Source organism: Eleutherodactylus coqui, chromosome 3, assembly GCF_035609145.1.
Source record: "Eleutherodactylus coqui strain aEleCoq1 chromosome 3, aEleCoq1.hap1, whole genome shotgun sequence".
Taxonomy (NCBI): Eukaryota; Metazoa; Chordata; class Amphibia; order Anura; family Eleutherodactylidae; genus Eleutherodactylus; species Eleutherodactylus coqui.
The window spans coordinates 36,759,849-36,786,166 of NC_089839.1; the positions used below are offsets into that span (position 1 = coordinate 36,759,849).

At 46.3% G+C, this 26,318-nt stretch overlaps 1 protein-coding gene across 2 annotated transcripts in view; it reads left to right on the plus strand.

Annotated features, from left to right (window-relative positions):
- Nucleotides 1-1,402: 1,402 nt before the first annotated feature.
- Nucleotides 1,403-26,318, plus strand: part of PELI1 (pellino E3 ubiquitin protein ligase 1) — a 49,577-nt gene continuing 24,661 nt past the window's right edge. The window contains exon 1 of one of the 2 annotated variants that reach the window (XM_066595490.1): nucleotides 1,403-1,638. The gene's annotated coding sequence lies outside the window, so the exon portion shown is untranslated. Of the gene's footprint in view, nucleotides 1,639-19,704; nucleotides 19,823-26,318 lie in introns of those variants that run through there. The other variant, XM_066595491.1, reaches the window with a different exon arrangement.

A 26,318-nucleotide genomic window follows, 5' to 3' on the forward strand; every position in this document is an offset into this window, starting at 1 on the left:
CTCCCTTCAGCCTCACATACTATGTTACTATGCTGCACAATTCCGCTGAAAAAGAACACATCTGGAACTCACCAGCGGGGTCATCTGAGTTGTAAGAACTCTTACAACCCCTTCCCCATGCATTACAGCAATATACTTTCCCCGCTCCCACTGTTTCCGTCATGGCCCTCTAGTCCCCGGCTCTGGACTCTGTTGACAGTTGCAGTGCCACCCCGTCACCAGGGCTGCAACCAATAGCAGAGCTCAGCGATCGATCACTGAGTATCCAATAACGCTGGGTGAATGTTCCCTTACTAGGAATAGCTAATTGGAAAGACCGTGTGGCTTAAAGGGCATCTCCATCACAGTCATTTATGGCGCATCCATAGTTTTCTCTCTTTAATGGGGCCGATAAAAGGATCGCGCGGCATGCGAGGTGCACGTGAGAGGGACGTGAGGTTCAACATCGAAAACAATGGGAAACACTTGCCAATTGATAGTTCCCTGGACTGATTTGAGGCATTTTTGACACAAAAACGCCTCATCTCCGCTAGGTAAATGCATGTCACCGAGTGCGATGTCGGCTGACTTTTACGACCCGATATCACACTCACCTATGTGTGAAATCGGGTGGGACCCGATGACCCTGGAGGTCCCTTCCAACTCTACCATTCTATGTGAAATTAGCCTTATTTTGTACAATAATCAAAAACTTTTTTTTCTTTTATTTTTACAGTCTCCATCAGGATTTCAACTTACAACTGTTTGATTGCTCATACCATATACTGCAATACTATAGTATTGCAGTATATGGTACTTTTGCAGGCATTATACTAAGACAGGCCCGCAGACTTAGGCAGAAACATATAGCAGACCTGGGGGCTTTCAGAAGTACTAGTACACACGGAATGATCACTGCATAAGGGTGCATTCACATGGGCGAGCGCAATACCGGTCTGAGCAACTCGTACCGATATCGCGCTTGTAAACTTGTGAATCCGGATACAAGCATGATGCCTTTTTGCTTAAAAAAACGTATTCCATCTATCTATATATTGCACCTATATTTTTCACATGAGTGAAAAGATTGCAAGTGCTTCCCATAGACTTCCAAAGTAAATATCACATCCTTGCCAAGTCAAAGAAAAAAGAAATCCTATCCAGATGTCATCCTATGATCATCATAAGTAGATCTACAGCTAGACACGTCGCTCTGGCCTGAAGTGACCGTTCACATTCAATACATTATCGTGCTGCCCAACTAATTGCACTCAGTCCACTTTCAGCGCTTTCTTTTCAATGTTTTCTGAAAAACTACATTTCCCATGATGCCCTTCTCGGGACGTGCGCGCTGACGTTGCGTGTAGCGCCGCTCTCCTCAGTGTTTATGGCCCTGCGTGCTGACGTCACCGCTTAGCGATTCCTTCGCCTCCAGCAGTATCTCGGTCGTTGTCGCTGCCGCTGTGGAGCATTTCCTGCCGTGCAGCCGGGGGAGCTGGTCACTAAGCCCGGCCGTCCTGGGGGGGATTGTGGAGGCGACGCCCACCATTGTCACCCTTCTCATCCCTGGGAGCAGCTCCGTACAGCCCGTCACCGTGACAACGCCAGGCCCGAGCTGCCGTCCGCTGAGGGGAGCGCCGCACTCAGCCCGAGACCGCTGTAAGTCAGACCCCCCGGGCAGTGTGCCCTGCCCAGTGTGTGTGTGTGTGGTAGCAGTGCCCGCCGGTGCCCAGGCCGCCGCTCATCAGCTGGGCCACCATTGTCATCACACGGGCTTTGTTCTCCCCTCCTAATGGGATTACCCCCGTGTGCCCCCCACCCTGGCATCACCCCTGTGTGCCATCACCCCTGGCATCACCCAGTCTCATGCCACAAATATTTTGCAGCAATTTTTTTATGTCATCGTTTCCAATATTTTTTTTAAAAATTTTAGTTTAACATTTTTGCAAAGGGGTGTGGCTATTTTTGCGTAAAATGTATCAATAAAACCGCGGCCCCCGCGTATGACACGGGTCATGTGATGTTCACTCTTTCAATTCCGTATTCGTCCTATCCCATCACATTTACGGAATTTGTCGTATTTTTGCCGGTTTTGGACAAAACCACTGAGCTTTTAAAGGGGCGGCGGAGATATGACGGCTTTAATAAAAACAGCAATGGTTACCCGGGGGTGAAATGTGCGCAAGTGTGACCAGAAGCGCTGCGGATCTCGCCGGCGCTGTTGGGTTGCGTTGTTTCTAGGATCGTCATTTGTATTGGTGTAAGGTTTTGCGCTTCATTCACATCAGAGCTTCACTTTCCGTTTTTAATAAAAAGGATAAAATGGAAACTGTAGTATCCATTTTTTTTTTTTTTTAAACGAATCTAATACAAAAAAAAAACAAAACTCGGATTACTATTTTTTTTAATTTTTTTTTTTCCCTCATCCGCTTAAAAAAAAAAAAAATCAGTTGTGTCGCCTTTTGTGCCGGCAACTTATTTTTCTTTCCGTTCCGCCACCCATACTGTGGGAAACAAAAAGCGTTGCAGACCGCGCTATTTATTTATTTTTTTTTAATATCTGCTTCAAAAAACAAAACGCAAAAAAAACGGAAGGCAAAAGGAGCACAACCAAAAATGCTGTTGAGATTAATGGCAAGTACGGGTTTACTCACCCCGCCGTCTGCGAATTCAGACGGTAGAAGTCCAGTTTTGCGAGCAACTTTTCTTACAATTTTCATGCGCACTTTTTTTTTTATTTTGTGTGTAGAAAAAAATCGCATCTTCATTTTTTTAATTTTTTTTTCATGGTTTCCATGGTTGCCTGCCTTAACAACGGATCGCACTCACACCATGCGAGTGGAGTCCGATTTTTCAAATGCAGACATAGACTTGCACGGGCGATTTTAATCCAAAATGTTATTTGTCTTAATTTCTTGGAACGTTCGTGCAAATAAAATTTTTTTTTTTTTTTTTTTTTTTTTTACCATAAATTCTATAAAAAAATCGTTCATGTAAATACACGCTTGCGCAAAACTTAAACGCTGATGTGAGCGAGCCTTTCTTATGACGGTCTGGGACACACTTCGCTTTAGTCGCTTCTAGAGGAGCTGCGGATCAGATTGTAGATAACATATATATATTTTTTTTTTTTCCCATCCTCGCCCGAAAAAGCACATGTGGTTCCAATAGTGAGATGCATGAAAACCGCATCGCGCCTGTACGCCGATCACATGGCGCGCAACGGTTTTGGTTTTTTTCACACTCCCATAGAAAACAATGGGCTGTTTTTGCAGCAGACGCGCAGAAAAATAGGACGTGCTGCGACTTTTCAATATTGGACTCTTGGGGGGAAAAAAAATTAAACGCACATATATATATATTAACCCTTAGTAATCTGTTCTTCTCTTCGTCTCCCAATCGGGTAGAACTCGCATGGGGAAAATCGTCCGTGCACATACACCCTCCTGCGTACGATCCCCCTATAGCATCGGTCGGAGTGTAACAATGGAGGCTGAGCATTGCTCACCGTGACAACGCCTCCTATTCGCACACGGCAATCATCGCTACAGGTCGTCTCGGAGTCATTGTCGTTATTGCAGGTCATTTGCATACAGGATTATGCAAATCGCGCAATGCAAAAGCGCAGAACACGAAGGGTTATTGCATTGTGCGCCGCCGGATGAGATTTGCCATTGATTTGTTGGTTAGTTAACGTTCGGCGTCTCGGAGCGCCCGTGTAGAAGGCGCTGCTGTCGCTGCCTCTCTGCGAGCGAAGGGTTACATTCTGCTTTGTTGACTAATTCGGAGTGTCCCACGCTGCCCCCTCAGGAGGGGCTTACATCTGTCTTCCTTGGCAGGACCACAAGTCTTTGTCACGAAGGCTGTTGCCTTGGGATTCGGCTCTTGGAGACTCTTCCTAGACATCCCCCCCTCCCCGTCATTCGGGTTTACTGCTATTTTTATGTAGTTACTTTGTTTGTTTTTATGATAGTTGGTTAATTCTGTTTAGTCGCTTGTTGCATTTTTCTATATTTCCTGTTCTTCTGGTTCCTTTCTTCTGTCGGATTGTGAAAAGTTTGACGTAACCAGGAAGGAAATGTAAGTGAAATTCTGTATGGCGCGTACGAAATCTTACTGCAAGGAGACTTAGCGAGGCGAGTGCCAAATAAAGGCAGTTGCAGTAATGATCAACCTGGTTGCTATGGGCAACTGCCTTTTTTTTTTTTTTAAATCTACCCCAAATCCATTGGAGTTTTTGCACTTTTAATAAATTGGTCTTTGTTCACGGCCGTACAGCACTGGAGAATAAAAATGTCTGCCGCACGCGGGGCAGGCTCGCACCGGCATAATTTAATAGCGCACGTAAGACGTGGTGAATGGAGTCGGGGAAAGGACATTCATTTTTCAGTGATCTGTTCACACTTGCTTGTATATATTGTGTATAAGGCGCGCATTAGGGGGGGGAAAAACGCAGCATGTTCTATTTTACAGCGTATTACATGTGATGGATCCCTGTTATTCTCTATGGGCGTGTAATAAATGTTGTACATATGCATAAGCAACGTAGCTAAGCGTCAGAGCGGGAAATTACAAACAAAAGTCAGACTGCGCATAAAATGCTGTGATACGCCGGCTCATATAGCGGTAAATTGTTGCGTTATACACGCGTTCATGTGAGCCCGCCTTGGGGGGCTTTTGGACAGCCTGTTGGGATCGCTGATGCCCCATGTGGTAGCTCTGCGGTAATCGTTCCTGTGCTTTTATGCAGGAACAAGCATCGCGGAGTGAAAGGAGACTGAGCGAGTCCGGGATGTTCCCACCCGCCTCCATTCGCAGTAAGCAGGCAGTTCTTCATAGATGCCTGTTTACACGGGCCGATCTGTATTTAGGTTTATGTAAGCAAAAACAGAACGAGAAGCGAATGAATGCTCGTTCGTTGTTCAGTCGGTGCAAGAATTGCATCAGATCGATGTCCACTTTTCTCTCGCTTATTCACGTACTTCCAATAGGAAAATGCTTTAAAAAGGGGATCGAACTCTCCATTCTTCTTTGGAACACTCCCATAGAAAATAATTGTTGATCTTTTTCACCAAGTCGCCCAAAACTAAGGATATGCAGAGATTCTTCAAACTTGGACTATCGATCCGAGTGAACAATCGCTTGTGTGAATGAAGCCATTGAAACGAATGAGCTCTTTTCCCATGCGAGTTCTCTGAATAGGTTGGAAGTGGCACAGGCACATCGCCTGTATGAATACACCTCTAAGCCGTATTAAAGTTCTTCAAGGGGTTGTCCAGGACTTTTATGGACCTTTTACTTTGGAGGACCTATATCAGGATAGTTGATCGTTGGGGATCCCATCTGTCAGCACACACAGTGCTAGTATCTCTGTCCGTATTGCAGTGGCCTTGTTTGGTACGACAAGCATACCTCACATTGATTTCGGTGGGAGCTGTGTCCGCATTTCCAAACTAGGCTGTTGGACTATGGACAGAGTTGTCTTTTCCCCGGCTCTGTCCGCCATGCCAGTTGGGTCATTATCAGTTGGGATCCCAAGTGGCATATTACTGCCAATCAACTGCCTATCCTGAGGATACTTCACCAGTATTAAAGTCTTGCACAACGCCGTTAAGTGGCGCTAACAAAAACCTGACGCATAAGCAAAGTGTTCAAATAACGATGGCATCAGCCAATGTAATCTTTATGGCCACCTTGTCAATAATTGAGCCATGTGAGTGATGCCATTTTCCGATCTGTGTTGGGATCTCCGGTCGGAGGTCCCGTCGCAGATCCGGCTCAATATCCATCAGAAATGTAGAATTGGGTAGCGTGGCCCCTCCTTCGTTTAGAGTGACGGAGGTAAGTGGGCATCAGTGCCCTTTACCCTCTTTTATAGATGCCCATGGAACTTGGGGACTTTACAATGCATTACCAGATTTCCTTGTAGCGCTCTGCTCTGTGTAGATCCTCTGCCGCTGTGGTTCTTCAGTCTCTTCTGTAGATTTTAATAACTCGCTCTCCTAATTCTTGTATTTGTGGTCATTTTCTGATCTATTATTAGTTGCATCTTTTGTTTTTCTTTACCCCTTATATAAGGAAGTGGAAGTACAGACTCAGGAGGAGTCCGAGAAGTAATTATTGTACTGAGTGCTGTTATTTTGTAATCTAGATAATGGTAAATTGTAACTTTGTATCCAGGCCTTCAGTATGGATTGCATCATGTACCGTTTCCTGATACACTTTAACCCTTTCACGTCTGCCTAGTAGTAAATGTATGTCAAACAGTTGCGAAGTGTGTATGGAGTGAGCTTGCGAGCCGAGTCCGCTCCATTCCCCAGCGGCTGTCAACTGTTACTGACTGCCAGCCGCCGGAAGCTGCCACAATCTGAGCTAACTCTGATTGCAGTAGTTTACTTCTTTAGATGCCGCACTTCTAAAGAGATGGGGAATGCCAATGGGCTAGCATGGCAGTCTGAAGCCCAAGGCTGGGTTTCCACGGGACGGAAATCTGGCGGAATGTTCCCAGCGGGATCGTACGGAAATTCTGCGAGTTTTACACCGCAGAAAGGCTGCTTCAAAACCCGCGCAGTTTGAAGTGGCTTTTCAGCCTGTAATTCCGCTACAGAAATCTCTCCCTCAGAGAAGAGAGCCCGCAGCGGAGACGGCGATACAATTGACATGTCACATACTCGAATTCTGTGCCACATGTCCGTTTCCATGTGGCTTCTCCGCAGCAGACTGTCCGCAGCGTTTGAACGAGATTTTTGCAAATCTCGTCCACTTTGCTGCTTAGTCTCAAGTTTAAGAATGCATGCGGAAAGTCCGGACGGACGTGCCACACCATGTGAACCCAGCCGTATGAACTCTCCCAGGGTTGCCATGCATAGATGCCTATCAAGCGCTGTCAACATCAAAAATTGCTATGTACTGCAATACCAAAGTGTTGCAGTATAGAGTACAAGCAATTTAAATGATTGAAAGTTCAAGTCCCTGGTGGGGATTAAATAAAAATGTTTATTAAATCTTTTTTTTTTTTCTCTTCTTATAGTTAAAAGATGCTCCCCACAATGGTACTAGTAATAAACACAGCTCACACCACAAAAATACGAGCCCCTACACAGTTCAATAAACTGTACAATAAAGTTAGGAGTCGCAGAATCTGGCAGCAATTTTTATTTATGCTTTTAAAGAAAAAGTGCCCCTTACGTCTTGAAAATAGAAAAACCTTAAACTATAAGGTCAGCTGCACACGGGCGGGTTTGCAGTGCAGAATCCGGAGCCGCCGCAACAAATACTGCCTATGGACATGCTATGGAAAATCGCTTTTCCATGTCCACGAGCGGAAATCAATTGCGATTTTCTTCTTTTTTTTTTTTCCTCCAGTGTCATTAAGGGGTTAACAGTGGTAGTATGAGCGCATGTAAAGGTCACTGGAATAACATTTTAACCAAAGTTTGATCCGGTATGAATGACAGTAAGACATCAGGAGGAGACGGAGCGATGGTCTGAGCCTGGCCGGCCGCCCATTTCATCCCTTCCTATACATTTTGTTTCGGGCTTGCACAGCCAGTGTGACTTGCAGGGCTTCGCTTACATTTCACCATGTGATTAGCCTTCCTCATATTCCGGTAATGAGTCAGATGACTGACACAACCCAAGCTATTATGAGGCAAGGCGAGCCATTATAAATAAATATATATATTTAATGCGCTCACACGAACGTATGTGTATTGCGCTCCCATAATATGCGGTGAATGGCGTCCGTAAAAGTACATTGATTTTCATTGTTCTGCTCACAAATGCGTAAATTTCTTGTATATGTAAGAAGGGGGAAAAAAAGCGCGCAGCGTGTTCTATTTCACCGTGGATTATGCACATCCAGCCCTATTGTTTCCTATGGGTGTGTTCGGAACGCAGTGCATACGTAATTACACTGCCTAAGTACAGCGTTTTTTATGCATGTTGCTAGGAAACAGGAGAAGAAAATAAAAAACAAATTCAGGAAGCCAACGCATGACTGCGTGCGTAAAATAGGCTGAAAATGCAAGCAAAGGTGCGACAGCACGCAGGGATACGTGATTCCTTACACAAGACATGTGAGCCCGGCCTCAGTCAGACTTTCCTACAGGTGAGTTCGCATATAGAAGCCCCCGTGTGGCCAAGAAGAGTGCAGTTTTTCAAATTCATAATTTTGCTGCGTGCCGCCCGCGTGAGACGATCGCACAGCAAGTACACAGAGTACTGGGTGGGCGCAGACAATTGCCATGCACTGTTTCGGCATGCATGTGCGAGTAATACGCGCCAAGATAGAACATGCTGCAGTATTGGTCGTATGCCTGTTTCATGCAATATATGTGATTGGCAACATGGGAGGCCATGGCAGATTGGTACAGCGTATCGTGCACACAAAGCTCGGGTCCGTAATATACTGTCGCCATGCATTGGTGTGAAGGAGCACCCAGAAGTAACAAGCATCTGAATGCCTGCCATGTAAGGCCGCCTACAGACGAGCGGGTCATATCCGGCGGCGAGGATTCTGGCCGCAGGACCCGACCCCAGCGCCTGCAGGTAGGAGCGCGTACTTACCCGCGCCCGGCGGCCCCGGCTCTTTCATGTGCTGGCTGCCGGGAAGCCGGCGCATGCGCAGACCGGAGCCGGCGGCTGGGTAAGTGACATTTCTGTGCGGGGCTAGAAATAGGACATGCCGCGGTTTGCCGCTGTCTGCATAGGAGTGCGTATTGTAATGCACTCCTATGCACGATCTTTTCACGATGCGACAGCGCTAAAAATCACGTGTATGTGAAGCCCATGCTTTCCTACACATTAGCCATGTTTTGTACGCTGCTACTAGAGATTATCGAACGTGTTCGTTTAGGACAATTACTCGATCAGCATTGCTTTTTTTCGAGTAACTGCCTACTCGGGCGAAAAGATTCGGGGGGTAGCAGGGGGAAGCTCTTCCCCCCCCCCCCCCCCCTACTCTACCCTCCCCCACCCCTGGCGCCCCCCTGAATCTTTTTGCCCGATTAGGCAATTACTCGAAAAAGAAGCAATGCTCAATCGAGTAATTGCTCTAAACGAGCACGTTCGCTCATCTCTAGCTGCTACATTGCGAGGAAAAAAAATCGCAGCATGCGAATATTGCTGCGGTTTGCAATTTTTTTAAATTTTTTTTTTGTAGCCCATGTTTCCCTATAGAGCCTTCCTTTGTGTCGCATTGCATAAAATCGCGGTTTTCATGCTGTGCGATGCTACTTTTACAGTTGGAAGTCCTACGGTTTCCCCTAAAATCACCCATAGCATTAGGCTTGCCGACCCCACGGCCCATGTGTAACGAGGATTCTGCTGTAGGTTCACCACGGATTTTACACCTGCTACATTGATAGGGCTGAAATCCACAACGGAGATCGACGTGCTGCAGGTTTTCCGTATTGCAGGTCGTTTCTTCCCCTGCAGTGATGTCAGAATGAATGGAGCGGAAGCAAGACCAGCAATCTATTCTGATGCCTCCTGACTATAGGGGGGGGCAGTAAATCCCCAATGAGAAGGACTTGGGGACATGGGACCTCGTTCATGAGATCCCCATCTATAGGACTTGTAACCTTGGTGCAAACCTCTTCAGAGCTTATCTGGGAGAGGTGTTAGTACTTGCGTAGTAGTTTATTTAGGAACTTGACTTGTGCCCCCACAAAGCAAACTGTGTACTGTTTAATAAGTTCAGTCAAAGGGAGTCCCAACAGAAGGTCCCCTAAGTGGTGAAATATAAACGGGATCTTTTGCGTTTGATCTCAAGGTCTTTATAAACCTATAAGTATTTTTATATATATTTTTTTTTAATCTCGTTTCTTTGTTTTGGGCTCAGAACATGAGCGATCCTGTTAATCGGACGCACTGGCTGGTCCCTGTAAACACTTCTGCATTTCATGAGACAATATAATCAAGTCACAATCTTTGAAACGAGCCCTTCTGCAGTTGCTGCTTTTTCTAGTATGGATTTTGTGCTCTTTTTTTTTTTTTTATACTTTTTTTTTTTTTATTTTATTTTTTTTCTTCACCCCCTCTAAATAATGGAGCAACTTCTTTACAAGCGCAAACAGAACTTTCCGTTGCATAGGTCACATGCTAGTGAACTCTTAAAGGAGATGTCCCGCGCCGAAACGGGTTTTTTTTTTTTTAAACCCCCCCCCCGTTCGGCGCGAGACAACCCCGATGCAGGGGTTAAAAAAACCACCCGCACAGCGCTTACCTGAATCCCGGCGGTCCGGTGACTTCAATACTTACCGCTGAAGATGGCCGCCGGGATCCTCTATCTTCGTGGACCGCAGCTCTTCTGTGCGGTCCACTGCCGATTCCAGCCTCCTGATTGGCTGGAATCGGCACGTGACGGGGCGGAGCTACACGGAGCTACACGGAGCCCCATAGAGAACAGCAGAAGACCCGGACTGCGCAAGCGCGGCTAATTTGGCCATCGGAGGCCAAAAATTAGTCGGCTCCATGGGAACGAGGACGCTAGCAACGGAGCAGGTAAGTAAAAAACTTTTTATAACTTCTGTATGGCTCATAATTAATGCACAATGTATATTACAAAGTGCATTATTATGGCCATACAGAAGTGTATAACCCCACTTGCTGCCTCGGGACATCTCCTTTAACTTATGGGCTGTTGTTGTAAGTCTTAGGGCTGTTTCACCATCGCTATAACGAACGAGGTTTGGCTTTTCTTCCAAGATTGCAGCCTTGTTTCACAGGTAAATCTTCAGAAGTCTCAGGTTTCTCCAGCTGCTGGTAATGGGACGTAACCAGATTGCCCCGGTGATTTTATGTATCCAATAATCTAAAAATGGTAGGGAACCCCATTATTAAAACTATAGGTCCAAGTTAATGGCAAAAATGGAGTGAGGGGTTGGGACTAGAGATGAGCGAGCGTACTCGGAAAAGCACTACTCGCTCGAGTAATTTGCTTTATCCGAATATCGCTGTGCTCGGGTCTGAAGATTCGGGTGCCGGCACGGAGCGGGGAGCTGCAGGGGAGCTCTCTCCCGCCCGCTCTCCCCTGCTCCCCGCTGCGACTCACCTGTCAGCCGCAGCGGCACCCGAATCTTCAGGGACGAGCACAGCGATACTCGGATAAAGCCAATTACTCGAGCGAGTAGTGCTTATCCGAGTACGCTCGCTCATCTCTAGTTGGGACCCTTCCCTATGAGTGGCAATTGTATATAAGGCATATAACAAGAGGTTTCTTGAAGTGCGTGCCTGGGATGAGTGTGGATGGGAGGGGGATTACCTTTAAAAGGGTTTTCCTAGCATTTAAAATTGTTTCACAACCGCTCTGTCCTTCATGGGTGCTGCTGTCCAGGACATGTGACTGCTGCAGCCAATCACTGGCCACAGCAGTGATATTCAGTCACTGATTGGCTGCAGGGGTCGCTTGGCGTGGTCCGCTGCAACCAGGAAGGAGATGGTTGTGAAGCAATTTTAAATGGTGGGAGAAACCTTTTCAGGTAAACCTTACGGGGTCCTTCACATACGCCATGAAGGCTGTAGTTTCCACAGTGGATTTTTCTGCAAAAATTTTGCAGCATTTACAGTGCAAATCATGTGGATGAAAGTTAAAGGGGTTGTCCAGTTGCTGAATGACTTAATTTTTTTTTTTTTTATATTTTAAAGTGATTCTGTCACTAGAATATCGAAAATTAGCCGGCGCTATGCTTCACACGACATGAACCTATCTGTATAAAAAGGAAAAACTGTATAATAACTTTGAAAACTCACTTTTATGCGGCCTGCATGCAAAACGACCCGCCTTGAGTCACAGAGGCGGGCCACTAGCATCCCCAGTCTGTTTTGCCTTTCTTCCTGGCCACCTTCTTTAGCTGTCACTCGGCGCTGGTGGCCTGCCTCTGTGACTTGATACATACAGGGTGCCAAAGCATAAAAGTAATTTTTTTCTTTTCTCTTTTCTAAACTTTTCCTTTTCACACAGATTTGTTCATGTTGGGTGTTATGTGACACATGGCACTAGAGTGCCTGCTAATTGTTGATATTCTGGTGACAGAATCCCTTTAAGATGGCTGTAAATGTGTTAAAATGACAGAAGCAGGGTTACTTACCTGTGCGGCAGCCTTGCGGTGCTCCTGGTCTTTGTGGGCAGGCACTATTCTCCTAGCATCTTGGCTCCCATCATCTGAGCCATAATGCTATGAGAATGGCACATGACTACTGTGGTCTTTGATTGGCTGCAGTGGTCAGGTGGTATCCGTTCCACAACAGACTAGGAGGACCTCTGTGCTGCAGCGCTGGGTTGTCTGGGCAAACAACGGGTAAGTACTGCCGCTTTTGATATTTTAATACATTTTGAGGCTATACTTGAAAAATCGTCCAGCAGCCAGACAACCCCTTTAAAAAAAAAAAAAAAATTTCGCTGGTTGATTATCCTCCCTGAATACAAACTCTTCTTTAGGGGCTGCGATGCCCAATAGAAGATCACTGATGCAAGAGCGGCACCACTGGAAAACTTGCAACCACAGAGAGCGTATGCAATCGTTGGAAAAAGCCAAAAATGGTTAGTTGAAAGGTCTGGTGAGTAGGGAGTGAGGGTTTCATCGTGGATTCACGGCCGCCAACTTTCCACATCTTCAGGTCTTCACACTAGATGGTGTGCACAGATCCTGCGGTCAGCCGTCCTCCACAGTGTTATCAGACCGTCCGGGGCTCTCCTTTTTTTTTTAAGTTTGTTCCTCTTCAATATTCTAAGATGTGTCCCATGTTTCTATCAGTCTTTCTGAGAAAAAAAAAATTAGGAGACCTGAGAAGTTGAACGCACCTCTTATACCGGTCCAATAGGGGCCAAAAGGCTGTGCCTGACGTGACGTTGGGAGCTTTGTCTTGCAGTATGTGCTTAAGTATACGTCACTGACCATTAGGGCATATCCACGTGTGTGGCCACCTTTAATGGGGCCTTGAGTGCGTTGGTAGGATAATGATCTCCCCATAGGATAATGATACTCAATGTGTCTTCTCCAGAACGGATGCATCGCATTAGGAAACTACAGAATGACTCGTGATTTGACGAACATGATCTTATCTTAATTTGGGTCTTGTCGGTGCACTCGGTGACCCGTTTCCTTCCTGCCTGATAAGTGTCTTTTTTATTCTTTTCCTTGGAGAAAACGTCTTTCCTGTTCATGAGAAATTTCATTTTTTTTTTTTTTGTTCACCTAATATCTAGTTTATCAATCGGTCACCATTTCTTAAGGTGGCCTACACATTGTAGAGCGGACAAATCGGCCAATCTATGTTCCTAACGCCTAAACATGCAAGGTGGATATCTGATCAGCTTCCTGATGATGTCGTTGGTTGGATAAAGTGACAGTTTGTTGCTAAATTTCACTTGAGAAAACATTTTGGTTGAAGTTGGCAATTTTCATCAACTGTAGTCTAAAGGCCCCAGTACACATTAGCCAACAGTAATTTAAACCTGGTGACGTCGGCAGAACGGGAGGCCTGCTGGACGCTTCCTGACTTTCTGCCAATATATGATGTTGGGGATCGAGCACATTTAATTTAACACCCAATCCTTTTGCCGCGTGGTGTCTGGCTCTGACTGTCTCCACCGTCCACTTGGATATTCTGCCGAACTTCTATATAGGGGAATATGGAGAAATGGCTGTTGGCTGAAACTAGCGTTCAGTCAACTGCTGTTGAAGGTACATGGGCATCTTACTGTGTATAGGAACTGTTAAAGTCCCTTTTTCCCAGTCCGACTATAGGCCTAAACAGCTGTCGTCCCAATCCGCGTAAAACTCGGTGATCGGCTGATGAATGAAGGCTCGTTTGCTGGCTTATCGTTGGCTTTCGGCAAACCTAAAACTGCTCTCTGTTCGATTGTGAATCTTCCCACTTGAAGGGGAAAATGCGCAGCCAGCCTACAGTGATGGAGCGACCGTACTAATATTCGTTTGGTACTGGTGTACCTTGACTCCACCGGAAGTTAGGGGTGTAACAGGTACACCAGTACCTATTCGTTCATCCCCCATATCGGTGATTCTCGGCCCCTGTAACAGAAAACCAAACAAGGGCCCGTAGTCGGCTGTGGGAAGACGACTCCCTTTTGCATTGCACTGGGGACTTATCGGATCGGCATTGGTCACTGCTGGGCTAATCCCTTACACAAACACCCATAATCTAATCATTAGTTGGCTTGTGTTATTTGACCTCTCACATGGGCTCATAACCTGTTTGACAGCTATATAAAACCTTCCAGTTTGCTTCTAGATTTTTGCAACTTTTTTTTTTTTTTTTAACCTGCAGGGAAATTTTGAGATGTTTCTCATCAACCACAAATCCATTTCACGGGGGTGTCGTATCTGATGCTATCTGACCTTCTGCACTGCAAAGATGTAGGTTCCCGGTCACACACACAAAATGCTAAGAAATGAAGTAAAAACCATGATTGACTAGGAAGGCTTAAAGCTCCACAGCGACGGGACGTCCAGATGGAGTAATATTAATCACCTCAACGAGGGGAAAAAGTTTTTGGCAACTTGATCAATCAAGACTTTCAAACCTCTTGTAATACATTAGCTTGTCTTGTACCGGTTCTTTCCCAGTGAAAACATTGAAGTTGTGCGTGAGTTGCAGTAATATTGCAACTTACCTGCTCCTCCTTATTGTGTAGTATGCAAACAAGCTGGACACTCTTTATATTTCTTGACGTCCTGTACCGAGTCATCCAAAAGATGTCCAGTTCGACTTTGTGCAGCCAGTCGAATCGTGGAACAGCCATGTCCTCAAACCAACGTAAAACATTGTTAGATTTGTAACAAGGCGCGTTGTCTTGTTGGAAGTATGGCCGACCAGAGTATTACCACATTGTTTGCAGCACATTATTGTCTAGAATGTCAGGGTATACCTCCATGTTCATGGTTCTTCTCACTACACCCTATGGACCGCGACCTCCGCCGTACTTGCCTGTCGACACAACACACTCGGGCAGAAGGCGTTCCCTATCATCCTCCACACCCGGGTACGTCCATCTGATTTGCAGATCGAGTAGAGCAATTCCTCACACCATAGAACATTCTTCCACTGCTCAACTGTCCGATGACGACTCTCCTTCCACCATTGTAGAGAGGTCGATCCATGTTGGACGGCTTGTGTGCAGCGGCATAACCCGTATATCCAATAACGGGCAGTTCCTGCACAAACTATGGTTGACTCCCGAATCCCCCCCCCCCCCCCAAAAAAAAATTCTATATCCTATGTAGCATGGTTTAGGACACGTGACACGCTAATAAGACAAAATCCATTCTACCAATAAGGGTGTCCAAATACTCTTGGTAGGATAGTGTACATATGAATGTACCCTTGTGTAAGGACAATCCCAGATCTCGTGTAGAAGTCTGAGCCCAGGAGAAATACAAACTACCCCAGACTTGTTGCAGTATCAAATGATTTCTAATTTATTCTAAGGTGTATATGGTTTATATACCATAAATGACATCACAGGAAAAGTACATACCCCCAAGATTCATGATGGGGTACAACTAAAATGTTTAACATAAGTTACATCTTTTGAGGTGTAACTATAACATACAATTCAGTGAAAAGGAATGCAAGGGGGGTATGAGAGACTTATCTTCTGTCTCTGTCCATACCATTCACTGGTATAGAACAAGTTTCCTTTAACCCCTTCACTAATACTAGCATCATTCTATATCTTTCTAGTCTATCTAATAGAAAAACAACTAACTGATACATTAATCTACAATTTTCTTAACACCTTGATACCCCAGATAGAGCCGGCGAACTCCATAAAGAATAATGACAATGGACAACTTAAAACCTTAAAACAATGTAGCCTGTTTCTTTGGAAGGATTTGCTGCTCCCTCCTTGAGCTCTTCCTTGGCTTCCTGGAGTCCGGCACAAGGTGTTCACCTTATTCTTAATAGCTCTTTCCAAAATAAATACTGTGCGTTCGGGTTTCACGTCCCCGTTCGGATCAGTGTTGCTCAGTAACTGGGTCAAAGAATCAGAAAACAGCATCTCGGTCAGATCAATTGTTCATATCTCAGGATTAGGAAGGCATTCTTAGCATGATTTGTATTGGCCCGTATACATGGCTCCTCTCCAACATTAAATCCGTGTACAGATTTGTTCTTGAGACGCAGCGACTGTTATTCCATGGAAACGAGCACTGTAGATGGGTTTCCTTACTTTGGCAGTAAGAACCCTTAAAAGGAAAAAAAATTAAATAAAAAAACACTACTTTTTTTTTTTTCTTTTTAAAGAGCCAGAACATCGCGTTAATTTGATAATTCAATATACATACAAAATCTGGCTCGGTGGTTAGTGGCGAGGTCATGGGTTCGAATCCAAACCATAGAACAAAGGCTAACTTCACGCGGGCCAGCGAGCCCTTATATCGTGCTCGCCATCTACATGAAATCGCTGAGGATGCGAGGCGTTTTCACGTCAAAACGGCTTTGCATTGCTTTGGGGATGCAGGGAGATTGGTGGAGTGTCATTCATTGTTTTCAATGGGAGACCTTGCCCTGCATCACGTGCGCTTTGCACATGGTGCGATGCTGCCGTCGGCCCCATTGAAAGCAATAGATGGTGTGATGCAGAGCAGTCAGTGAAAACGCTGCGTATGCACAGACCAAAAACGGCATACGCTTGTGTGAACAAACCCTTAGATTGGTTTACTGGGACTAGGGTTGTGCAAAATAAAATAAGGCATACACCCTTACTTCGGTAATGCCCCTTCCAGCGCCGAAGCCCCGGTGTCTGCTACTTGGAACCCGGAAGAAGCAAGCTGGTGGTCATGTGCTGTTGGTGCACCGGACCGCTTGGCCAATCCCAGGCTCCAGCATTGAACGGAAAGCCACTGAATTTGGTATATCATCTTCTCTTTATTTTAGACTATTTTATAAGCCTGTCAAACCCCTCTGAAGCACTTTCAGTAGAAACTGGGGCACCCCAATAAGGGCACGGCAACTTATTTTTTTTTCTTTTCTTGTTAGATGTCTTGTAACTGTAGACTTGAGCTCCTCTGTGCATTCCAGAGAAGTAGGACGTATAAGAAAATGATCCGATGCCATGATACTAATCGGTCATTGTGCTAGTTATTTTTTTTTTTTTTAACGCGTTAATGCCAAGATCATCATTGCCTGGTAGAAGGAACGCACTCGCACAGGTATCTGGGCTCGGTAACGCAAAGCGGGTTCCCATGTATCAAGTGCACACGTTTGGGCCCGTTCCATGAAAAACAGATCTGTTTAGTAGTCTGTGTAATGTGGGTGGAAACTGAAGTGTCTTGGAAACTTCAGAGAACATACAAGCGCTGCACAAATGTTTCGGACCGCAGTATTACAAGGCAAGTGCTTGATTTCTCCAGTAGTCGTGTTTTTTTGCATGCAAACCTCCTCTTAGAGTGTTTAAAGGGGTTGTCCCGCGCCAAAACGTTTTTTTTTTTTTATTCAAAAGGCCCCCCCTGTTCGGCGCGAGACAAACCCAATGCATGTGTTAAAAAAAAAACCCGTTTAGTACTTACCCGAATCCCCGCGCTGCGGCGACTTCTTCCTTACCTTACTAAGATGGCCGCCGGGATCTTCACCCACGATGCACCGCGGGTCTTCTCCCATGGTGCACCGTGGGCTCTATGCGGTCCATTGCCGATTCCAGCCTCCTGATTGGCTGGAATCGGCACACGTGACGGTGCGGAGCTACACGATGACGCGTAGAAGGGGTGGGGCCAGAACACCGCTCGTGCCGAGACCCAAGAGAAGGGAGAAGACCCTTCTGCGCAAGCGCGTCTAATCGGGAGATTAGTCGCTGAAATTAGACGGCGCCATGGAGACGGGGACGCCAGCACCGGAGGGGGGAAGTGAATAACTTCTGTATGGCTCATATTTAATGCACGATGTACATTGCAAAGTGCATTAATATGGCCATACAGAAGTGCTTACCCCCACTTGCTTTCTCGGGACAACCCCTTTAAGTGGTTGTGAGCGGGAAGGAGGACTTGGCTTGGTCTTTAGGGCTGTGGCCCGTGTCTTGAAGGATCTGTTGCATCCTCAGATAAGGTGACTGAAAACCGTGCGTGTGACACAGTCGCCTGCAGTCTTCAGGCATGTTCACTTATGGCAGACATGCTGCAAAATAGCAGCAAAGTGAGGTGGGATTTCGAGACGTCCCAATCACATGTTGCTGAAAAAATCAGCAGTGTACATTGACCTTCAGTGGTGATTGTAAAGGAGTTTTTGGGAGTTTACTATAAACCCTTTCCAATCCACTGTTTGTCGTCTTAAAAGATTATGATTTAAGGCTGTACAGCTCCGATGTTGGAAGACGTCCATCGGGGTTCTCTTACTGTATATTGCCAGCCTCTCTGCTGTTGGAGCCTATCCAACATGTCACCTCATGCAATACTGGCTTTAGCCAGCTGATAGCGCCGTTGTATAACGGCAGAGTGGATTGGAAAGGGTGAATGACGTATCCTCAAGATGGGTCATCAGTAGTTGATTGGTGGGGTCTGCCGCTCAGGATCTCAGCTGATCACTGGGCCGCGCTTGCTGCAGCTAGCGCTGTTTGTATTGCAGCAGCTCGCTTTGGCTCAGTTCCTATTGAATTCGGGAGGGGAGCTGGTCTTGCAGTACCAAACTGGCCAGCGGCAATATGGACAGCGCTGTCCGCTGCCAGAATCACTGACAGTGCTGGAATCAGACACTCAACTATCCCCCACCCCTCACAGCCCAACATCGTGCTCACCAGTGTGACGGAGCCCTTGGCATGTGTTTGTTTTGTTTTTTTTTTCTCTTCTTCACGTGTGTAAGGGAAAAGATCTTACTGGTTACTTTTTTTTTTCTTCTTTTTATGGTTACCATGGTTACAGGTGTTTTAAAAAAAAAATGGATTGCATTCTCATAACATAAGTGCAATCTCTTTTTAATGTTTTTTTTTTAACATGGTAATAGACTTGAATGAGCGATTTTTATGAATCGGTCCGAAATCGCAAAAACCCCCAAAACATCCATGTGACTATACCCGTTTCATATCATCTTAGAACTGTCAGATTTTTTTTTTTTTTTTTCCAACGTGGATTTGACCCTTCAATTTGCGTGAGACCGGACCTTGGATTTTCATAGGAGTCCCCATGCGGCTGCCCAACGTATTTTCCGGACAAACAATTGACACAATGCGAATTCCAAAATCTACGTATGTAAAAACTCTGTGCCACAAAGACGAACCGCAGAGCGGACCGCCATAGAATACTAAAATGGCGTGGATTTGGTTGTGGAATCTGCACCCGAATACGCTGTGCAATCATGCCGTATATCAGACCAGAGAGGGAATCCAAGCCCAGCGTCTTCACCCCCGGCACCTGCTTTATCAGATTCAGACTTGAAATGAATCCACCGTTGTGCGCGGACACGTGAAAACCCTCTCTTGCGCCTAATGACCGTGGAGCGTATCACATGACGGCTTGTATTCCGGCGACTCGCTATCCATCAGCACTCTGTGCTATGTAGGTGGTGTGCGAGGAGCTGCTGGCAGCGGCGGGCATCCTTCCACTTCCTTTTCTTCCTTTTGAAGCCACAGATGAATGTGTGGAAGCTGATGAGCGATGAGTCAGATCCCAGGCGGTCCTACGGCTCGCAGGATGGTGTTTACCTGTTTTGCATAGCACCTTCCCACCCGTCTGAGTCAGCACGCCTCGCCAAACACATAAGTCAAAGAAAAGCAGGCAATCAGGATATTGTGCCTGCCAGCAGGGTAGCCGGAGGATTGCCACACTTCACTCTGGATTCTAGGCTTCTGCGTACTTCAAAGCGGATCTTCTTACCGGGAGCTGTAGAGGTAAGTGACGGTATGCAGGGGGTCGGTGTCTGGGGGTTTACAAGGCCGTGACTACAGCATTCATGGAAACAGTACCTGGGTCTGATTCAAAGGGACTCTGAAGTCTGTCTTATCCCCACTTTGCTTTCTATTACTCCTCGTTGTGTTTTGGGATTGATCACTTCTTCTCATGTGTATGATATCCGCCGCCCGCGTTATAATCTGTACACTTTGGGTTTGGTGACCCTTTAAGCCGTAGATTAAGGGCATCGTTATGGAATATCAGAAACGCTGTCGGATCCGGATAAGCGATGACTTTTTGTTTTACGGCTTCTAAACTTGAATTCCTTTTTTAGTGTATCCTCAACATGACAGGTGAGGTGACCTAACGCAGCACTTACTGGTTGTAAAGGGGGGAGGAAGGGCCCTTTTACATGGATTCAGATTCCAGCGATCGGCGGACAGGTGAACGATTATCGTTACGGCTAAATGCAGCCGCGGCAAACGATATAATTCATACGCGGTTCGGTTTCTGCATGCATAAACATGAATGATGGGTTGGCTGGTTTACTGTGATTAAGGCTGGCGATCGCGCCCGCCCGTGTCCACTATCAAACTCGGGCCATAATCGCTGGCAGGCATCTGTGGCCAACAGGTCGGCCCGAGTGAAAGTACCCAAATACTTGTCGTCCAGGTACCTGAGCGGATAAAAGTGAAGATATTACAGAGGTCTCAAATAGGCCATTTTATAGTTAGCTGTTATCATATATTCATTACTAGACATTTTGGTTGGCCTCGGAAAGTTGGGTGACAGCCCAAACATGAGCTGCTATGGTGACCCAACTTTCCCAAGAGAGATGTGACTTTTAGGGTGCATTCACACGTAGCGGATGTATTGCGTAGTGTGTACCCATAGAGATATATAGGGCTCACCCTGCGTGATACGCTGTGAAGTAGAGCATGCTGCGATCTTCTTTGTGCGTATATTTACACGCAATGAAAGCCCATGTCATTTCATTAAACCCATTCACCGCGTGTCATGTGGCCGTGCATCGGGAGCAAGATATGCGCCAAAATCACATCTGTGAATCGGCCCTGTGCTCCTCTCACCACCGACTACTGAGCGCTCACTGCCAGCACCATGAGCGAAGCGCACACCGCCCTCTGGCAAGCGCTCAATTTTCAGAGGGCAAAGCAGCACCTTTATGTGCAGGCTGCGAATCCGCAGCTTGAATCCAGATCAAGATCTGCGCCAATAGTGTGGCGCTTGCTGCAAAATCGACTCAGATTTTTCACTGTAGAAAATCATACCAATTCTGCTACATGTGATTTGGCTAGAGTCGACCACTCGGCTTGATTCCTGACCTGGAAGCAGACAGCGCTGTCAACATTGTAGTGGCCCGGTTTGGTACTACAGGCACACTTCCCATTGAATTTTACTGAAGGTTCTGCCAGCCATTCCAAAGTCGGCCGTTGCAATACAGACAACTCTATCTGCTTCCAGCGCTCCTCACATTGACAGCCGGCTCAAGGATCAATTCATCGGCAGGGATCCCTAGCAGCAGAGCCCCGCCGATCAATGACCAATCCTGAGGATGGGGGATCAATAGTAAAAAATCTCGGAGAACCCCTTTACCAACTTGATAGAAGGGGGCAATGAAGGATTTGTATATTATTGTGGGGCTTTGCAGGCTCGCCCAACGACTTGGAGTATTTTCCATGCATGTTTTTGCAATAGACCATGTAAATCGCTACCATACAGCTGGCTTCTGGACTGGCACCACCCTGGTACTTTATCTGTATGGATCTGCCGGCAAGTTGCCAGAATACGACCGCTGAATCCCCCTTTTGGTAGCATGTAATAGGGCTTCGGTAGAGGCCACAGCTGCAGCGGCTATGTGGTGGGACAGATGGCTTCTTCACTCAGGTCCTCCCACACTTGGCCACCTGTCGGTGGGTTTCGTCTGTAGTGTAAGTTCACACAGTGGAGCAGAATGGGCGCCCTTCTCAGGACGGGGTTGGATTTTTAACAGCTGTAGTTTTACAAGATTGCATTTAACTCCTTTGGACGTCAGCTGTGGCTCAATAGTCGGTCTGGAAGTGTTACAGAACATCCCAGTGTATCCCTGGCCTTACCGATGGGTTTATTCCCCCTCGGATGTTGCTGCCGCAGTTACTGCAAAACCTGCTACAATTCTTGCAAAAACTGCAACATCTGGATAAACCCCAAGCGCCGTCCTGCAGCTTTTTAGATCCGTTTGGGGATCACCTATGCGCAATGTAATTGTATATGGGAGTGTGTACATACGTGCCCATAGAGAACAGTGGGCCTATATTGTGGGTATATACGCGTCACAATAGAACATGCTGCGTTTTTTTGGGGTTCGTTTTTGTTTTGGCGGGAGCGGATTACCCAATTCTAGCACGCTAATGTGAGAGGAATGTAATTGTCTGAGTTACTGCATACATAAGGGCGTACCGCTCTTGCGTAATACGATGAGCCGGTCTTACACTAAATGTGTAGTTTCCATACACGTATGTCCGAAACCCGCCAGCCGCATGTGATCTTTATTGCTCCCTGAAGTAAATAAAAGCTGATCGGCCTTTGACAGCATGGTGGAAGAGGTGCGAAACCTTTACGTTCTGCTCCTGGCATAGGAGGCAGTAAAGGCCCTTTTACATGAACGATGATTGTTCAAACAAGCGAAAATGAACGATAAGTGTTCATTATACACGCAGTCAACGAGAAATCATTTTGCTTTTCGTTCGCCCATCTTATGCCAGTAAGAATATGGTGGCTTGCAAGACCCCATAACAGAAACTCGATGGACCCAATTCTGGCCAACGGCGTCCAACCTATGTTAGATCTGACCCCGGCGTCCCTTTCACTGTTCTGAGCTATGGAAGTAGGATGCTGGGAAGAACACTGAAGTGAACTGGATAGAATAGTATTATGTTGTGGTTCTTCTACGGAATTAGAGCATTATTTGTATATAGTGTATGCAAGCTAAATATCTGAAACCCCGTTTTGATGCCTACTACGTCCCATAGTGTAAGTCTATTATAATCCCTTTTTGGATTACATATTTTGAAATGTAACACCTACTTTTGCAAAACAATACTTTTAAACCTTCTTTTAAAGGGGTTTTCCAGTTAAAAATTACTGATTGGCCATCAGCTGTTCACTGGGCTGATGCATTTGTGGACCAAACTGATTTTTACAGGAATTAGACAGCTCTGCTTCCCACAGAAGTGAATTGGAACTTTGCCTGTAATTCCAAGCCTGGCCACTATAGTGAGAACGGAGCTGCCTGCAGAAATCTGCTCGCTGCATAAGCACAGTAATCTTGCAAGCAGCTGATAAACAGACTGCAGATCCTAGCCAATCTGCTTTTGATGGCCTGTCCTCAGGATAGGACATCAGAGGTTTACAAGTGGACAACCCTTAACCAGAAAAGTGACTTTGCAGATCAAGATACTAATTACCACCTGTCTGTGAGTGACTGTGTGAGTTACATGTGGTGATGTCATCTGATCAGTCACTGGGGCTCTGAGCTCTGCCCCTGATCACATTACTGTGATGTCATCACAGGTCCTTCATCCTTGTGCATTGAATGAAGGATTTTGGGTGGACTACATCCCCCAAAAACCCCTGTGGCCTCAGTTGCTATGAATACAGCAGTACTCAGTCTGGCAATTTGTAGTTGGCTGTGAGACTGCTGCACACCTGTGTGGAGACTCCAATAAATGACACCTCACAAATGTCCATATACATAGCTGGTGGTACATATTGACCAACAACATTATTGAAGCATAGTCCTTCCCCGCTATCTTCACATCTCCTGAACGTGATATCATGTCATCACAAGTGCTAATGCTGCCAAAGCCAGTCCAGCCTTCATCTAATTGTCAACTGTTGTCCAATGTTGTAACAAATCGTCATTGTCGTGCAAACATGTCACCACAGAGGGTTCAACTCCACTGTGAAGCTAATGCAGCTTACATGACACAGCGACAAGCCACGATGTCACCTCAGCCACCAGCTGAGGTTTGTAAATCTCGTGCAGCTGATATGCGAAAGCAACAAGCCAACATGTCTCCTCAGCGAGCTGCTGAAGTTAATAAATCACATGTAGCTCATATGTGAAAGCAACCAGTGAAATGTATCGGTATTGCTGTTTTGGACATTTACTGAACCTTTTCTTACTCGTAGGTGTTTGCACTGTTGAGCAAAATTGCAAATAATGGCAATAGCTTACTGTTTGCCCAGAAATATTTTGACGAACTCCAATCTTTCACTATATATTATATCACTAAGTCGTGTATTGCGCCACCAGAAACACCGGTACTTGTCCCCTTTACGAAGGATCCTTCCCCTCAGCAGAAGTGCAGCAGGTACCAGACTATAATCAACTATTACTCACTGATGATTCTGCACTTTATCATTATCCTGCTCATAGACCATGATTAATTGCAACATGCTTGCCTGAAACATAGAAGACAGCGCATGTCCTTTGTTCCTCCATGTCTGTCTGGGTTGTTCAATAAAGTTTTTTTTTTTTTTTTTTTACCCGACGTTAGACCTATTCCGTTTCCCTGTTCATTAAAGGGGTTTTCCGCTGAAATACTATTGATGACCTGTCATCAGGTTAGGTCATCAATAGTTGATCGGCCGGGGTCCGACGTTTAGGACCCCGACTGATCAGCTGAGCGGGCACATACCGTCAGCGCCGCAATAACAGTGGCCGGCGCTTGTTAATGCGGGCACAGCTCTCATTGAAATCAATGGGAACTGTGTCTGCTGTTGCAAGCACCGGCCACTACATGAAAGGTCAGCAGGAGACTTCTGCTCAAATACACAGAGGAAGCCTCTGCTCCGACCTCCCATGTAGTGGCCAGTGCTTGTAACGGCAGACACCATTCCTATTGATTTCAATGAGAGCCGTGACGGCCTCTACACGGAGGCTTCCGCGCCAACCTCTGTGTTGTTGTGGCACTGACGGCATCCTGAGCGGTGGACCCCGGCTGATCAGTAGTATTTCAGTGGAAAACCCCTTTAATTTCAACAGATTCGTTTACATGAGCGTAGCTTTAGGCTTTTTTTCCCCCCACTAGATGTTTGATCATGTGAAAAAACATGCGGCGTATCGTATCTGGATGCGTTTTACACACCGCAGTAGGCCGTTGAAGAGAATGGGCCTGCGTGAAGACTAAGGCAGCCTGCGTGTTTGCTCAGCAAATACATGGGCCCTTCTGCATGTGCAAATACGCAGTGTATCGGCGCGCGCGAAATATAAGGGTGTAAGCGGTTTTTCGGTTATGTAAATACTTGTATTGTAGCATCTGCTCAGGCCTCGCTCCGGGACGGTTGTGGTGGGACCGTCCTCTAGTAGGAGAGCTTCACAGTATTGCGTGGCGAGGGCTGCGCGACGTCACGCCGGCACATGTCTGACTCTTTACGTGTGGGCTTATCTCTTCGGTTCTGGTAAATTTTGCCAGCTGCTTTAAATATCCATCTCATTACCATGTTAGATGTTCCAGGCAGCCCACACAGCGCTCTGAGTTATCGTGACGTGTTGTGGAGGAAGACAGCGTGGCTTCACGAGGGGGATCAGCTGTCGGCTCCAGCCTTCGTATCTGGGATGGAGGAAGCGAGTGTTATGGGGGGCCGCCTTAGATTGGGGACATGGGAAAACTTTGTAGTGCCTATTTTACTTTGGACTGGATGTGCTGCTTTGCATTTCGGATCCTCCAGTCTCTGGGTATAAAACTGTTTCCTATGCCACCGGACAGAGAAACATTGTATACAGCAACTTGCCGAATGGATGCTAAAATTGCACAGGTTTTCCATCACTTGCGTCATGTATTTGCATGGAGGGGTTCAGTATTATAGTTAGCTACCCATACACTATAAATGAGATCAGACTATACAAAATGTGAGTACGATCGGCACTGCTTAGGTGGGTAAATGAAGATCGGGGGTCCCGATGTAGAATCGGAAATACTAGACTGAGCAACGCATTTCGGTGTTGCATTGACACCACCTTCGGACTAAAGTATTCTTGATATTACATTAGGACTTCTGATCTTCACCCCCCTCATCAGCGCCAATCATCCTCCCGTTGTGTGTTCTTGCCCTGTATTCACGGAGGTGGCGGCACCGGTCCAGTAAAGTGTCTCCCAACATGTTGTGCCATCCTGATCGCACACAGTTTTTTACTTGCCCACCTTCAGCTAATCCTGCACTATGGAGCAGCCATACATTTTGGATAGCTGTTGGCCAACGGCTATCACCCCCACATACATGTACGCTCGGGTTCGGCTGAGCATGTATATGTTCTGAATGTAGAGATCGGAGAAGGTTGCTACTACTGGTACCATAAAAGAACATATGGAGGCACCCATACACGCTAGATGATTGTCTGGTCCCGCCGATAGTCGTTGGGATTGGCCAGTCTTGCATCTAATGTGTATGACCACCCTTAGGACTCCTACCCCGACATTGGTGATACAAGGT